An 18,429-nucleotide genomic window follows, 5' to 3' on the forward strand; every position below is an offset into this window, starting at 1 on the left:
TTTCTCTCAATACGGGTTTTGAACAAATATTGCCTAAAATAATGCGTCTTATATCCCAACAGAGTACGTGAGAGAAAGATTCCGTGTGGCTTGCATTGATCTGCCTGCGAGGGCATCTGACTGACGTGGGACTGACGTTCTTCAACTGTTCGGCAACTGCGTATGGAACCCTTCTGCCCTTTACACGGCTCTACCGAACGATATTGGAGAACTTGAGAAAAGGACGAAGGATTCTACGTTTTGAATTGTGTCCACCAATTCTGACATTTCCCGTTGCGGATGAATCATGCGTTGCGTTTCGAAGACGCATTGATCTATCTCTCTCATTCGTCTCTATCGAGTTACCTTATGTGACGACGCATTGGATGATGCGCAGCTAATAGTAAAACTTGGAGTTATTGAAGGAGACCTGGGTCGAATGAACCGTATGATGTTCAGAATTTCGCATCCGTCGCGATTTACCGACGGCAATGCAGCGCCGACGGATGTAATATCAAATGGGCGAGTATAATCTTCATAATTACGTCCTTCTGCGTATGTACTACATCTGTGTATATTAATACTATTAATAAATATATAAAAGATTTTAAATAAATCTATTACTTAGAGGATTAGTCAAAAATATATATTATTTAGACACACGGAGAGAATTTTTTGTTATATTTTACCCTTAAATTCACTACAAACTTGGGACAACTTGGCAACCAAGGAATTTTTAAAATATACAAAAGACATTTTACAAACAACGTGATAAAAATTACCAAGCAGATTGGTAAATTTTGAAAAATTATTGAAATTTCCTAGATATATTTTAGTAAAATTAATCAAACATATTTTATATTTTAATGTAATAGATATTAATATTTTTTATTATGGTAGATATTAATCAGAATAGCTCGCATAAAATTCTTGGTGGTACATGTTGTCCCACAACTACCATGATTTCAGGGTAAATTTTAAGAGAAAATTCTCTCCGTGCAGCGTTTAACAAAACTCGCGCGTTATGCAATACACAGTATTTGTTAACTCTGTTCCGTCGAGTGACTTGTATAATTCAATAATATCGCGCAATAATAGATGTTGTCCGTTGTGCGGAACTTCCTTCCTTTCGCGGCGCGCACAATCGATCCTCGGGGAAAGGAACCCCGGCGTCACGAAGACGGAATTGATACATTTTATTCGAGTTGTATGCGCCTCCCTGCCACCCGTGGCGTCGCCATTCATCCTCGGTGTACGCGGATGCCAGCGGTTTGTGGTCCACGATGAAGTCGTTGACACCATAATATGACGTTCAAGAAACCTTCCCAGGTTCATCCTAAAGAGCCGCGAAATCGACCGCTCGATCTTGCTGATGGGACAAGTCGCGCCGATCCGCATTCGTCGCGATGCCCTTACCGTCACTTTACTTCGCGTGTCTCTGATCGAGTACGATGTAAACAGTTTCGCTAAAATGAATGAAATTGAGATTGAAATGAAGATTGAAGAGTAAAGGTAATTTTAGATTTTTAAAGTGAGTTTAATGGTATTATTAGTGCTGGTAACTTAGGAGATCGGAAGAAGGCTAACACAACATGATAATATTTACTAAAACATGAAAGCATCATGTAACTCTGATTTGTATGCACATTTTTCTTCACTTATTTTAAGTATATCTATATGACAAAAGCAGTAGATTAGTGGTACAGTCTTCATTAATAAATAATTAGGATCAAATAAAGCCAATATTTTTAAATTATTAGAAGGATAATAACAAATATATTATAGTGTCGCAAAAACCTAGCGTAATAAAACAACAAAACAATAAAAATTCGAAGGAATTTTGCCAGTGGACAAATTTAAAGGACCGCTCGGTTCAGATATTTTGTGCAATCCAGTTACAGAGGAGCATAATATAACGATTTTGATCCGCATTCGCGTTTATGTACTCTCAATCATTATTCCAGTGTTCTCGCTCTCCGCGTTCTCTCCTGGTCGGCAGTACACGGCACGGCACGGCACGGCAGTGCGCATTGACATTGATTCCCTTTGTCGGGGTGCACGAGGGTGACGCGGACGCGAGAAGGACGGTTGCGTAACAATGCGAAAACGCAAGAGAGCATCCGACGAAAAGCTCGTATCGCATTCCCATAAGTGGCGGCGGGGAATCCCGCAGAGACGTCCTCACGTTCTCTACCCCACGTCCCGCGCGTTTCAACTCCCTCGTTCCGCCTCGCGTCCCCAGCTCGCGCGCGCTCCTTCTCGCTCTTACGCGAGATGAAGGGGGAAGGCGCCAGGTAGGTGAATACACCGACGGTGGAGCAGCGGCACCGCGGTGCCCCGTGGCGAGGACTGAATAACTCGTAATTGGGCCTCCTGGCCCACCGCCATTCACGCCTCCGTCGCGCTACAAAGACGTCTCGTGAAGGAGAGCGGAATCCCCGTAAGGGCCCGCGCATTCGCGTTTCACTCGTACGACGAGTCGCATCCGGCCCCTCGGGGAGTAATCGACGATCGTCCAAGTCATGTCGGAGAGTAATTTTATCTTACAGTCTACAGAACCTAGTTAAGTAATATCGGGGAATGATCGACTATCCATCCATGGTCGAAGCAATGTCGTGAAGTAATTGATTACCGTACAACTAGAAGGATCGTAATATTCTTGGACGAAAAGGAAATACGTTCGTATATTTACTAACGTTGTATATGTTCATATGCGGGGAAAGTTTATATATATCATCATAAGAGAATTGCATACTTACGGGCGTCGCTATATTTGAACGAAACAAATGCTAATTTTTAAGTGAATTCTTTGAAAAGAAGCAAAGCACAAATGCAGTCACGTTACAAGTTATATGTTCATTTTTTATTGGATCACCATTGCATTCTTCAAAAATACACGTCATATTACGACAAAGTGTAAAACAATTATAATAAAGTTGTTTTTTTTTTACTATTTGCATAATAAATTATTATTTACTGTGGCTTTTGCGAGTTTTGCGTAAGATTCAATCGATTCCGGAGACCGATCGACTAGTGGCCCGATGTCGTAAACGTCATCCTCTTCGTCCTCATACTCTATTTCGACATAATTCGGCAATTCATCATCGTGAATAAAATCGTCGCTATTGGCAGAATAATTCTGAGCCATTTTACCATTGCTCATAGTTCGTTCGATAGCAAAATCATCCTGATAATCCAGTTTCGCGGTAGAAAATGATCGATCAAACATTACATTGAACAGTCTGACATCCCTGTAATTATATCGCATCAAATAACTCGTTGTTGCAGCAAATAAATGATTATTGATCACAAGTACGTGATGTAGTTACGATAAAATGGAAACGATTATTGTGAATAATCCATGAATGATCCAAATAATAATATAAATTACGAAAAACCAGATAAATCACTGATCAAGATAAAAAATATTGAGAAACATTGAATTTTTAAAGAATATTATTCTTTCTCTGAGTTACTTAGTTCTTAAGATTTTAGAACGCAGTTAACGACATAAGTAAAATCTAAGAGAGTACTAACTTGGCGACAATTGGAATCTTGCCATTAATAACCCGAGATTGAATGATGAACCACTTGAATATGGTATCCGTAGAAGTGATTGATTCATTAGGCGTACTTGCAAACTTTTCACTATCCTTCTTCTGTTCTTTATATGAACTGATTATGCGGCCCAAGCCCGACGGCTTGTGTTCTATGGAAACCATTTTGGCTTTATTGCCCCTTTTCTCTTTCTTGAAGCCCTTCTTGCATTCATCTATCTCTTTGTATTCACGACCTATTTGTTCCTTCATTGATTGTTCCTTAGGCTTTTTATCTTCAACAAACAATTAAAGAAATATAATTAATTAAAAATTTAATATAATAATGTTCCTCTTCCATATAAATCATAACATAAAAAAAGATTAAGGGCTCAAGAATTCGTAAAACTCACCTTTCATGATAGATGATGTACATGGTTTCACTGAGTCTGTTTTGAGTTTTTCGTCTGCAACGAGAAAATAAAAATTAATTAAAAGTTCAGTAAAGATGATAATAAAACAGGAATTTCTGCGTAAAGAAAATGACAAGATGCAAAGAAAAAATTAAAGACACCTTGTGATCTTTATATGTATATATATATATATTTATTATTATTATCATTATTATTAATATTATTTTATATATACACATGTATATATAGTAATATTAAATATAACTTACCTTTCATAAATTCTTTCTTTCTACTAGTACAAAATTCTTCACGATTGGATTTTTTCGTGGATTTGCATGATTTCTTGTGTTTATCTTTTTGTGTAGACTGACAGGTTTGCATCTTGTGAATAGTTTTCTTTCTCGATATACATTTAGCTGGACCTTTCACGCATCTTTTCTTGATTTTATCTTTTTCCTTGGTTTCGCATTTTCTCTTTCGTTTCTCGCAAGACGGACTCTGTTTTCGATCTTTCTCATCTTTGCTGCAGCTAGCATAAAATCTCTGCGTTGTCTTGCTTATATTCGTGCCGAGAGCGATATCGGGAATCAAAGTGGAGAAAGATTTACGATCTTGCGGGACGGAGAAAATTGATTGTTGCGAGTAACGTCGTTTTCCGTCTACTTTGTTGCAGCGTTTATCACCGGCTCGGGAAGAATTTCTTCTGCGACAGCTGTTGGATCGCTTTCGACTGCTTCCAGTGCACTTTCGCCGCTCTTTCTCGCTGATGTCACGTTTCTTGCATCGTTTCTCGCATTTTGGTTTACAATCATTCCTTTCTTTTATTGTATCTTTGCAAACTGCACGGGGTTCACCGGATTTCTCGCAATCTTCACGTCGTTTATATGACTTTGATTGCCGTCCTAACATATCAAGATGTTAAAGAAAAGTATATAATAAAAAATGAAAGAAAACAAGTGTAACAAGTGTGATAAGTTAAACAAATTAAAAGAATAATGAAGAAAAGATATAAAAACACACAATAGGTGAAATATGAATTAGAAACGTGAAGAATGGACAAATTGATACACCACATAGAATTCCAGAGAGCAAGATATAATAAATGCTAAATTATTATAATGATGACAGCTAATTTTAAATTATTATAAGATAATAAAGCAACAATAATTTCTGTCTCTATTAATCTGTAAAATTCTGAATATTCGAGATAATCAATTTCAGATGTTTTATGAAATATCGCATGAATATTAAATTAAATATGAATATTTCTTAATAAGAATTATATTTTTATATGTTATTGTAATAATGATTATATGCCGCTCCACATTACTCTTATTATACATCTAGTATCAATACCCCGTTCCTGCGAACAATCAGAATCTCTCGATTGTCGCGCGCGATCTCTCGACGAGACTCGTCCTTCCGCATCGCATTTTCGACGAGTCTCAGGACATCGCTCCACGTCCCAACTGCATGGCTTTTGTCGTTTCAATTCGGGACACATGTAATTTTTGCACGACTTGGATTTTTTCTGCTGTCGTTTTTCACACGCATCATCTTGGGACGAGGCGCAAGTGTCTTTCCGTCGCGTTTTTCCGCAGATCTTTTTACTCTCGATCCGGCAGCGACTTTTCGCAACCTCCTGAGAACACGTGTCTTTGGTCTCGTCTTCGCGTTTCGATCGTTGCGACTTATCATCCTCGCAATCGGCGGATCTCTTCGACCTCGAAGCGTCACAGGAAAATGACTGCAGTTTCGCCAGAGAAACGCGATCTGCGATTGACAATCTCATTAAATGTCGATCGTTTAATGCACTAATATTAGTTGCGGACTAGATATAAGACGCTTATTTTTATTAAATTACTGTACGCACATATAATTTCAAATTGAGGCTTATTTAAACTATAAGTTAAAAAAAAATGATTATCTAGAATTTCGAACCTGGATGTGATCGCGTGCTTTTCAAACGAACGATTGATGTATTCGCGCTCAGATCCTTTCTCAAGGTTTTAATTTCTCGGATAGATTGCTGTATCACGGTGCAACTTCCTGAGGAGAACACGCGACGTGGTACAGAAGGTAGACACAACGAAGACTTTCGAAAGCCTTGATTCTCCAAACTTCCAGAGTAAGCAAATCGAGACGATTCGTAGCCTGCACTTTGTTTTTGTCGCATTGTCCGAATGTCAGACGCGAAGAAACGATGATCATCACGTCTTATTGCATCGTTCTCGATCTTAGAAGACTTCCATGTGTGATGTTCTCTACGAAGATATGACCGCTCCATAGAAGACCATTTTAACGGAATATTGCGCAGGATTTCTACAAGACGTAAATCTGACGTAGTGTTTTGTAAAGTTCGAGTGTGTTTCAATTTATGTACAAATTTGTGGAATTTCTCTACCTATTTTCGAAAACGCGGGTTGTTTCGCTGTATCTTTCGTTCCTTGCGGTTTCGTCATCGTATTCAATTGTTGCAATGTTTCGAATAAATCTCCTGATTGCTGCTGTTGAATTTCTAGTGTTTTTAATTCCGGCTTCACCAGAAACGGAGAATCCACATTTTTTACAGTGGTGCAAGTCGATAAATCATCAGTTGATACTTGTTCGATTGTGCGATCAATTCTGGGTTGTTGATTTTCTTGAAGTGCGAAAATTATTTTTGAAGCGCAGTCATCGTAGTAGACTTTATCAGACTTTATTACAGTGCTGTCATTATATACAAAACCGAAATCACCAGCCTGGATATTTGGAAGCGTTTTGCAGCACTTGCTTCTAGATACTGGATTTCCATCCAATAACTCATCGTACTTAATGAGAGGTTTTAATGTCTCTAAATGCATTTTCTCCGTATTTGTTTTGAAAGACAAAAAATATGCGGGAAATCGAGAATTGAAGGTTGTTGTTGTGATTTCAGGTGAGGCCATCCATGTGGTGAAGATAGGTTCCAGATTATTGGAGACTGTTGATAAATTAATTCTTCTTATACTCTCGTGGGCATTGTTTTGTTTGCGTGAGGAATTGAGGAAGTTTGAAAGGCAACGCCTAAATACGATCATGGGCACGTGCGTTTCATGCTGTGATTCATCGTAATAAAGAACAATATTATCCAATCTATAAACACATTTACTGAATACTTTTATCTAATTTAAAATATTTTTAGTTCTTGTGTATTTACATATATTATATATAATTGTTATCTTTACGTATATATTCCTATCTACAGGTTAGTCTTGATATTAAATTTGACATATGTATCATTTTTATGTATTGTTTTTAATACATATAATTTATACAAAAATATAATTTTAAGAATAAATACAAATTATCGAAATTTCTCTCTTTTTGGGGATGTTATTATTGCAAGACTTAACATTCTATCATAGTATTTATAACCAACAAATATTGATTTTTTTGACTAATTGGGGAGAAGTTGGTTTTGTGGAGGAGTACCTAGCTGCAAAGATTTAACAGACAGAATATATGATAAATCTTGCAACGCGCATATCCTGAATCCATTCATGCTTGTTCATATTCATATAATATTTAATTAAAATAGTATTTAAAATTTGATCTACTTGGGTTGGTTTTGTGGCAGTACCTGCACAGATTTAGCAGGCAGAATATGTGATAAATCTTGCAACGCCAATATCCTGAATACATTCATGCTTGTTCTTATTCGTATAATATTTAATTAAAATAGTATAAAATTTGATCTACTTAGAATTTTGAGGGTTCGGAATATATTAGAAAATTTAGTTATAGATGTCAAGAATGGTCTGAAGTTTCAGCACTAAAATCGACGATCGATAGTCTCTATGTGAATATTAAAACATCTGATAAAATATCGCAAATCAAAAGTAAAATTGTATTTTCTAACGACATCATTGGACACACCTAATATAAATAACAGAAAGAAAAACATTATTATTATGATAAATAAGAACGATGTGTGCGTGTGACGATTTTGTATCGTTTCTTTAATGATCTACTGCAGTGAGAGTATCATTAACAAATATCGGTTACAGAATTTTTTGACGATAAAACCGCATCATCCGTACTCGCGCCTTTGAAATCGAAAAATCTTATTACGCAGAAAAATCTGATCGGACGTCGGTCGAATGTATGTAATACAATATTTGCATTTGCTGCAGTTTTTAATGTAATGTAACGCAACGCTCGTCGCGCGAACGAGTTTAATGATCAGCGAACGTGACTCTACGCTCGCTGCCGTTCGCTTTTCTTCTTCCACGAGCCTTGACCTTCTTCGGAAACGCGAATTTCAAAGCCTCGAGATGTTCACTAGGTTCTTCTTTTGAAAGCTCATCGCCGTCTCTCGCGCTATCGTCGGACGCGGTCTGTTGCAACGAACTCCAAAATTCACTCTGTGTGATACACGCAGTTATAATTTATTTGTAATGAATTTTTATTATGACTTATTAGTAACATTCAATTTTAATTACAACTTGTAATTAAAAAATTACAATTGCAATTTATAATTTGTATTCACAAATTTACTATGACTATATTATCGTAGGAGAACTTTCTTTTACCTCGGTAAGAAAAGGTTACTCTTTGCGTATTCATGTTTACCTGGCATTGAGAGGTGGAAGTTGATTGATTCGGATCCTGTTTTGATGGTTGCGCGGTACGCGAACTTCTATCCAACAAAATTCGCTCCTTGCCGTTCTCCATTGATTGAGAATCGAGCGAAACGGGTCCCACAACTTTGTTTCGTTATTATCGCAGGCATACACCTTCGAGATGCATATATAAAATTTATTCGATTCTTTGTACTTTTAACACGATTTAAATAAATTTATTAACGCGCAATGTAGAATTAGTATTGTTCTTACCGCAATAGCGTTCTTGAACGTAGAAAGCGATCTTGTTGAGCTCTTAAAAGCAGAAAGTAATCTTTGTGAAGTGCAGATTCTGTTCATTTTTGTTCATGCCAACTTTAAATATATATGAATTGCATAAGAATTCTTTCCTCGGGGAAATTTCTGTTTTTCGTAACCAAAAAGATATTTTGTCATCACGTTTCACATTACGAAACAGATTACGATCGGTATTCCGGGACGTAAGTCATTATTATTCGCTTTCCAATGCAAAATACAACATGAATATGCAGGCATATTTGCATTCGTGAAAGTGCCATAAAAGCGTAGTCGCAATTCCTCAAAGGCAGAGAAGGCAGAAAGATTTAATACATCATTTCCTTGTAATTATCCGCGTTTTCTATTCGTCTACTTATATTCGTCCTAATTAAATATCGCGTTATGCATTCATCGCGTGTATGTTTCTGCCGTTTATGAAGAGCGTCATAATCATCGCGTTGCACAATACCGTCCAAAGTCGAGTGCATCTACGAAGCGTTACTTAATCCGTATAAGAGTGTTGCAGAACTTGGAACTTGGTCTACGTCGTTTCCGACCGCATTAACGAGCCAAGTTCCCGTTGTTGACGGCTGATACTCGCGAGGGAGTAATTTAATCGCGCACTTCGTTGCAGGCGGTGCAACATAGTTAATGAGTAGAATCGGCGAAGCAGTTCGCCAAAGCATTAGAACAAAAGCACGAAGTTGCACGGACAAGTTATGTACATACATATCAAAAGCAGCAGCGAGGAATTGAAAAAAAAAATCAGCCGTGCTCACACGTATACTGCAATACCTCATTAATGTTGTCATTATATATGATCGTTAAAAGCAAATTCCTTTCAAATTGACGTTTTCAAAATTAATCGGTAAAATTGAAATCGACAACAGAATTCATTATACTAACAGATTCGTAATATTGATAATAATCGGTATTAATTTGTCCAAATTGGATGAATTGGTCTCTGGCGAATTAATTGAAGAATTTATCACCGAAATTATGCTCTTTACACATTACATCGCCCTATCAGGAACATCCAACGGAATTTACTCGACTTGAGTGTATTTCGCCGTCCGACTGATTCAGCGCTCGCGATACGACGGCAATCAACTTTACTTAATGAACACTCGCCCGCGTGAAACGAGTGCATTTCTCCACGGACGCCTCGAGTTCGATTAATTCGGAACAAAGTTAAAGTCAGGTGACGTCCAGCCGGCAGCGCGAGCGAGCGCAATCGAGCGAGTGCAGCCGGGTAACGTAATACGGAGTCAGACTACCTGAGCGATCTGACAGCTCGGAATAAAATCGGTCGACGCATCCGATCGTCCGGCACAGCTGGGTTTTACGAGGCAACATTAAATTACGAATAAATTTCACATAACACACCGAGCCGAAGCGTTACACAAATATGGTTGAAGAATAATAATGTAATCTGGTATACACAAGAGAGAGAGAGAGCGCCCGCACCCGCACAATTAAACTATTGAGACGAGTATATCAATAACGAAATTACTAATTAACGTAAATAATATGACAGTAAATTAATATTTTGTTACATATATATTAAGGGAAATTATAATTAAAAAAATATTATAAATAGCATTAATTGGCGCCAGCGTATTCTGGATTACGGAAAAATATTATTAGTTGTTATAAAGAATTATATTGTCGATCAATCGTGACACATATTTCGCCTCATATTTAATGATTGGAATCTTAATTTATAATTTTGCTGGCTCCAGTGCTAATTTTGAAGTAACTTAAAATTTAGCTTTAAGTTGCTTAAATTACTTTGTCTTATATCTTGTATAATGCATATAATAATGTATTATTACGCAATGCCTGAGAAGAGCCGGGTTTCATTGGAGCATGCTCCGTAGAAGAGACAAACGTCAGCGGCGAACAGATCGATTATTCGCGTCCATGGAAACCACGGTTGGACCAATGCGAAGAGGCTATTCTCCTTTTTGGACAGGCGCATCTGCCTTTTCCACCCACGCGGATCTGACCATATGATATCATAATTTATTTATTTATTCATTTATTTGTAACTTTTCCAATGTGTCAAATATGCTTTACTTTAATTTGATTATACCTTTTGCATAATATCACATATCTTTCATTTTATTATTTTATTGTTTTATTCTGATTTAATTGTTGTTTTATATTATAAAGTGCATTTGGATAACAGAATTTCATTAAACATAATCTCTCAAATATCAGTCTCGTCAAATATCAGTTAAGCGATAAATTTAAAAGAACAATAAATAAATATATATGTCTACATATACACTACCTTATAAACATATACATATAATATGTAATACATATATACATATATACACATATATATTTTATATATAAAACATGCAAAATTATTATCGTCAATCTAGTTAATAACATTAATTTCCACACATTAATTAATAAACAACATTAATTAATAAAATATAAACTGCATCACGTAAGTTAAATTATGTTACGTCGTAATAGAATTGAAAAGAGAGATAAACCAGACCATATTAAACCAGTTTACGCGTAGAAAAAAGGGAAGAGGGCGGAGCCACTTCTCGCACCCTTAGCCCCGACGAGACTTCCTTGTTGTTTGCATAACTCATAAATCCAGATGGAGCATAGGCACGGATTGCAGAGCAAAAATGCCACGTAATCTACTGCCGCTCGTGGGCGTGAGTATCGGAGCAAGAGCCAGAGCCAGAGCCACACTCGGAAGCGTATAAATCTTTCGATATGACTTCCGGCTTTCCTGTCCTCGAGGGCTTATCGAAGGAAGAAACGACAGTTAACCCTTGCCCAATTGAAAACGCGATTCTATTTCAGCGAGCTTGTCTGATTTCAAACGCATTGACGTTTGCATAAAATTTACATATAAATGTGTACATTTTTAGCACGCGGTAATTTTATGTGATTTTACATATAATAAATAAAACGATAAATGTAATATAAAGAACTAAAACAGAAACTTATTTTTGTGCAACAAATAAAGTATCGTTATAGCAGAATAGAGTTTGTAGAAACGTAGATTAAGATTGTAACTTTTAATGTAGTGTTTTATGTAAAATCGCAATATTACACAATGCACGCTATGCCCTTGCGCTTTAGCGTGCAATTATAATTTTGGCATATAAATTATTGTCATCACAATCATTATCCTCGTTACGCACGTTACCGCACATATTGTATACGTACGTGTCGCACGCGATAAAACATCGTGTTTTTCGTGGTCCGCGCGCGGGACAAACGATGCTGCATCGTTTGGAGTTAAAATAATGGCAAAGTCGTTTGAGTTTGATCTTACGGCTAAATATGCGCGGCAGGCCGTGTACTGACGTGCAACGCGCGCGCGTGTACGTGTGCACACGCATTTGCGTATTGTACTCGCGACGCACAAACGTATCGCATTACTCGCGGAGCAACGCCCATTATCAGTTTCGGATGGCAGAGAGCGTGCACGCGAAATCGACTGACACGCACCAGCGCAATACGACAAACGCCGCGCCGCGTGTACGTGATTGACATCCGGATGTCGCGTCGCATCGCGCTGCGCCGCATTGCGTAGTTTACGAAAATCGCATCACCGGAAACAACTCGATTTACGCTAGAAAATAAACGCCGGCGTCGCGTGGGCCCGGCGTGATCAGAAAATCACGCGGACCGATTTTCCGCGCAGCCGTCACTTTTCGGAGCAAATTGCTGCGGTTTCACGGTCCTTTCTTTTTTTGGTATAAATTCGGTAAAAAGCGTAAAAAGCCATCAGCTTTCAGGACAAATTGTTGCGCTTTTACGGTCCTTTCGTTTTTTTTGTATAAATTCGGTAAAAAGCCGAATTTTTATTTACTTTTTATTGTTATTTTTTACTCTCGACGAAGAAATAGAAAGAAACTGTTATATATTGAAAAAATATATATATTCAATAATAAAAACTATAGGAAGTACAATGCATGATAGCACTTTAATTGAAGCAACAGCTTTTTTTTCTCAGTGTAAATCTGTTCGATTCTTTGGGTCTCAAGATTTCTATATTTCCAGTCTTCGAATTCCGTATATTTCATAGTTGAAATTTTTGACAATCCTGCACATTCAGATCTTCCTTGATTCAAGGGATATCAGCCGTTTATTGTTCGATTTATCGTTTAGTAAATTGCGCGTTTGCGAAACGCAACCAGTCGAGAGTCCCCGGGGAATCCGATGAAAGGAGGAGAAAGAGAGGAGCGAAGGACGCACGCTTCGTGTCGATGGTATCAGGGGCCCCGAATCTCGGAATTCGAATTTGTCGTCTTATCTGCGGATTCCATCGTAATTGCTTATCTACGAGGTGCCTGCACGCACCGGGACAGCGATATCCACCTATTTTATGTCTCGCCCTACGAAACACGCGCGTGGTGCATCCTCACGTGTTCGCCCATCACCTGACTACGTTTATTGTCGGTAGGCATGTCGTATACACGTTGGCTCTACGTGCCTCTTTTCCACTCGTTGGCGAGTTTCGGTGGCGCCTTCTCTCGCAGTAGGAATTGATATCTTCCATCGTAGCAAAGTAGAATCTAATTTAACCCGACTGAGTTTAGTGCTGAACATGACACTAACAATAAGGTAGTTCTTTTTAATTCGGAATAACCGAATATATAAACCATTATTTATACGCGTATATAGAATTTGTATTATCTAGAATCGCATATGGAGAATACGAAGAAATTTTTACAAGTATTATAAACAACGATCACAGCAACAACTTTGAAGAAATGTAAGACTGAACGCTTTATAGCTCCTGCAAAAGATTAAACGCAGAGTCAACAACATCGTAGAGGGTCAGAATCGAAGTTCCGCGAAGGAAAGGTGGAGTCGTACGGTAGACTTGTACGGTAACGTCTGCGAGTGTCTGGCACGAGTCAGTATGGTAAGGCTGGCTGGCTGGCTTCGTAGCATGATCGGACGTAGTTAGTTCGGGACCGAGCGGCACGCATCCCAAACTTTGATTAAACGAGTCGCAGGGTCTCGCGGCCCAACTCATTTGTCTGCCGTCCGCCCTCCCCAGTTTTCTTCCACTCACCCCTTTACCTTCTCGTGCCGCTCTCTCGTGTAGTTTCTGCTCGACTCTACCAAGAAACGCGAGCATTCTTGGTAAATTCCCAACCAGACCGCGCTCGAATATCTAATGTCCTCTCGAAACGACCGCGCTCTGTGTTATCGCCGAGACAATCGATGACGAGCAAGTGCAATTTTCCTGCGTCGCACTGTGTACAATACATTACTGAAGGTACACAGGGTGGTCCGCGCGTGAAATTTTACAAGCTGTTTATCTTGGAAGTTATTAGGAATACGATAAGATTCTTCCTTTAAAGTCCGTTGCGGCCCTTCATTCGGACAAATGGGGTACCGCTGCTGGGCCCTTCAGAGGGACAGTGGGACAACCCATCTCATTTTTTTTTTTTAAAAGAAACCGTATGTTTTTCTTTTCTTACATAAGTCGATTCTTCTGATCGTCCTGCGTGTAAAAGTATCAAGACAAGATTATGTAAGAAAAAATATGTGGTTCCAGTTAAAAAAAATGAGGGGTTTATCCTTTTGTACTCCTGGAGAGTCTGCTAATAGGATCCATTCGTTCTATAAAGGACCTCTATCTTGAAATACTAGAAAAAGCTTTTGTTTTTTAATAATTTCTAAGGAAATAACTTATAACACTTTACATGGCTTACCCTATGTATAAATATCGACATAATGTTTCGTAAATTAGAAGTAAAATGTTCATAAATTTGAGTTTTCAAGCGCAAAGTAGAAAAAATTATTGTTATTTTCCGATTTGCAAACAGTATACTTTCCTGGAAAATTATATATAACAGTATATTCCATCGTGACATTAAAACCTGCTTTACGACTCGCATTATGATATGAAAATTAAAATTTTCTGAGTTTAGATTCAACCGGAACTGGGTTGATATCAACTTATGTATGTACGTAACCGACTCGTACGCAACCGCGCGAGCGAGATGCATCGAATCGTCGCCGATTCGTCGCGCGTACAGCAAAATTGATTACCGTTATCGACGACTGGGCGTCACCGCGGTTCCATAAACGGATAATGGTACACCACCTCGGTCCTATTCCCTTTGGAACATCTGTATGGAAGCCGTCTGCAGGCCGCGGATGGGGCAGATATCGTGTTACTAACGTCATCGTTGGCGAAGCGCTCAGGAGAGAGAGAGAGTGAGAGAGGGGAGGCGGAGGAGGGCGGCGAGGAGGGCTCGAAAACGGATGGTAGGAACCCATGGCAGACCACACAGACGGTTTCCACCGGTGCGAACTACCGTTCTGGATCCCTCGATCTTAAACTCTATCACTTGGCGATCGAACGCAGACGTGACAGCCATCGCGCTAACTTGAAATGGAAACTCTCCGGCGAAGCACATACATCCCCCTTCGTAACTTAATAAAAAAACTCCTCAAAGGAAGCAATGGCACGTCGTTGTTGTCTCGTGAGAGAAAGAGAGAAAGAACGAAGACATCTTAAAATCACTGAATGCTGTCAAATGTGTTTCTTATAAATACTAATAAATGTCATGACTTTATATGATATCGTAATTAATTATTTTTTTACAATTATGAATTAAGAAATTGTATATAAAGTTTGTTTCATTCGCAATGTTTAACATCTTAATTGAATAAGGAAGATGTAAATTTTTGTTATATGTACATATGACTGAAGATCATTCAGATATTACAGATTGTAAGTTGGGTACAGGTCATGTACAGAACTATTTTTAAAGCCAAGCGTGTTCTAATCGGTACGCCACGCGCGAAAGATCCAATCCGCACATTACGTAATATATACATGACAGCACGACAAATAGGACGAGTCAGCTTTATCTGCCTTTACCCATCATCCGTCGTTCGTCGCGCGCGCGCGCGCGGGTGCGCGGAATAAAGAGCGCCGAATTCTGGCGATGCAGCGATGTATCGAGCATGTGTGGGTGTCATGGGGTGGCCACCTGTCTAGCGAGGTATGCGCCGATAGCATCACCGGAGAGAAAACCGAACGAGCGAGAGAATGAACGAACGAACGGCCAGCGCTAAGCAAAGACAAGGGCGGTAACTCACCCCGACAAATTATAGAGTGGCCAGACAGCGCGTCTCTCTTTCTCTTTCCCTCTCTTTCTTTCTTTCTCTCTCGTTTTGCTCCTATCCCGCTTCACCTGGACCTTTCATCCTTCCTCTTCTGTGCCTATAGAGTCTACTCGGTCCACCGGATTCTCTCACATCTTCGGGAAAGCGGAAATCTATTAGCGTCAACGGATGATGCTGCAATCCCGACAGTTGCAGATGCAACTTATTTCTTTGGTGTAAATTGAAGTCATATTCTAATCTTATTTCGCTATATATGTTATAGCGCATAGTTGCATGCGGCCACATATGATATACTTTCTTATGAGATCTGAATTTTGTTCATCATTGTGTGTGTAAGTACAAGTTTATTTAGAGAAATATATTCAAAATATATTATTGTAAATTTAATTAATACATCGTTATATTTACATCTTACAAGTAATATATATGCAGTATTATATTTATTTCATAGAAAATATGAGTAAATATTATAATAAATAGTGTGTGCGTGCAGATAAACTATGTCACGATGCATACGAATTATTTTGTGAAACTGATATAAAAATATACAACATCAGAAAAAACAAATAGTCGAGTAGCAGATAAGTTACGGTACTTTGCGCCTAACATGGAAATTGGCAGATTAATAAAAATAATAAAAAATTATAAAATGCGCGTTCTAAAACCATTCGACCAATATTGGTCAAAGCGAAAATTATGTAAATTTCGCACCGATCCCGTCATACGTGTGCACACGCGCGTGAAATTCGCTACACGCTCTAGCCCCTGACTTAGCGACTTAACGAGGCGTACCTCGCCATGTAAATTACAAATAATAAATATCCGGTCGGCGGTCTTATCGAGTCCGACAGATCGGAGATTTCGGCGGCCGAGGGAAGAGAGGGCCCCCCTTGCGCTGCGATGTGGGCGGGCCCCCCCTCTCTGCGAGGACCCCCACGGCTATAAAAAAGTACACCTCTTGCTTCGTCCCGACGGGACACTTAACCCATTGCACCTCGTGCGTCGCCTGCACGCAATGCACCAGAAGTCTTCTCGCGTGAATGCGTCGCGAAACTCGATGATTGAACGATTTTCTCGTTAGGCATGTAATTTCGAACAGGAACACGTGATCGTTAAGGTGAAATCGTTTCGAAATTAATTAAAGAACAAGGCCTCGACAATGATTTATCTTCTTAATCTCATTTAGGTTTCCTTCTCTTGTTAAAAAAAAAAAAAAAAAAATAAACGTTCGTATTAATAAATAAGTAGCAAGGCAAAAAAGTATATGTACTTATAAAAGCGACAAAAAATTAGACGTTTGATTTTATACGCTGCTGCGATTAACTCTAATGCCTACACATCTGATATTTTTTTCTCATTACGACCGTGTATTTGCGCGCGCAACAAGCCGCGGACCCGGTTTAAAGAAGGCTGTTCCCGTTTGCGGGACACCCCGTGGAGGAAAAATGTACCGATACAGTTCGGTAGGTTAAGTAAGAGAGTTGCCACATAGGGGCTCTCGCGGTGGTAATTTAATCCCCTTGGACGTAGGTAGGTGCGTATACGCGCGCGCCGGTCTTACGTGCGGGCGTGTAAGTGCGGCACGTAAGACCGGCCACACACCGGTGCAAAAAAACGAGGACAGCCAGAGGATAGAGGGAAGTCTCTATACATCGTGCGGTGATCTAAAATAAAGGAGGATGAATGCCGGAGATGGAGAAGGAGCTATTCGGACGAAGGGACGAGAAGGGGAGAAGGGATTTGTGGAGATTGTCGATCCGGTAGCCACCTGATGCAAATAGTGCTGGTAGTTGCGGCAATAACTATATATGCGGTCGAGTAATCTACTATCCTGTGCGACTTCGCTGCACGTGGACTTGTCGCGAGACACGTTACTGCGTCTCTTGATCATATTTAATTAACTATATTGATATATAATATCAAATAATTTGTTCGTTTGTGCTTTAAATCAAATTACGCGATGATTACAACTCTCGCCTTTCCGTATGATGAATTAAATGAAATAAAGTAAAGTTTGATGCTTCAATGTTAAAAGATTTTGTCAGTTTTATATATTCCCGCCTCTAACAAATATCTGAGATTAGTATATAAGATTTAGATTAAGATGTCTATTAAACTATAATAAATAAATAAATAAACCATTGCGCCGTATTACCGAGTAATAGAAATAACGAAAAATATTAAACACCGAAATTGTTTCCTTTTGTCATTTATCCTCTTTTTACTCCGCTATGATAAAAAAGACATAGAATTATCCTGTTTAATCAAAATGAACGTTTTTAGAACGTGAAATACAATATTTGGACTAGGTGAAGGAACACTGAATAGACCAAGAAATCACCTTGTTCTAATTACAAGAGAAAAAAAGAAGATCAAGCGAAAGACAGGGGAAGGTAGAGGAGGGAAAAGGAAAGCCTGGGTGCAAAAAGACGAAGGGGGTAAAGGGGGAGGAGGGGAGAGAGATAGAAGAGAAATACGAAGGAA

The sequence above is a fragment of the Temnothorax nylanderi genome, unplaced genomic scaffold (genome assembly GCF_030848795.1).
Source record: "Temnothorax nylanderi isolate EJ_2023f unplaced genomic scaffold, tnyl_v1.0 TNYL_tig0111_pilon, whole genome shotgun sequence".
Classification (NCBI taxonomy): domain Eukaryota; kingdom Metazoa; phylum Arthropoda; class Insecta; order Hymenoptera; family Formicidae; genus Temnothorax; species Temnothorax nylanderi.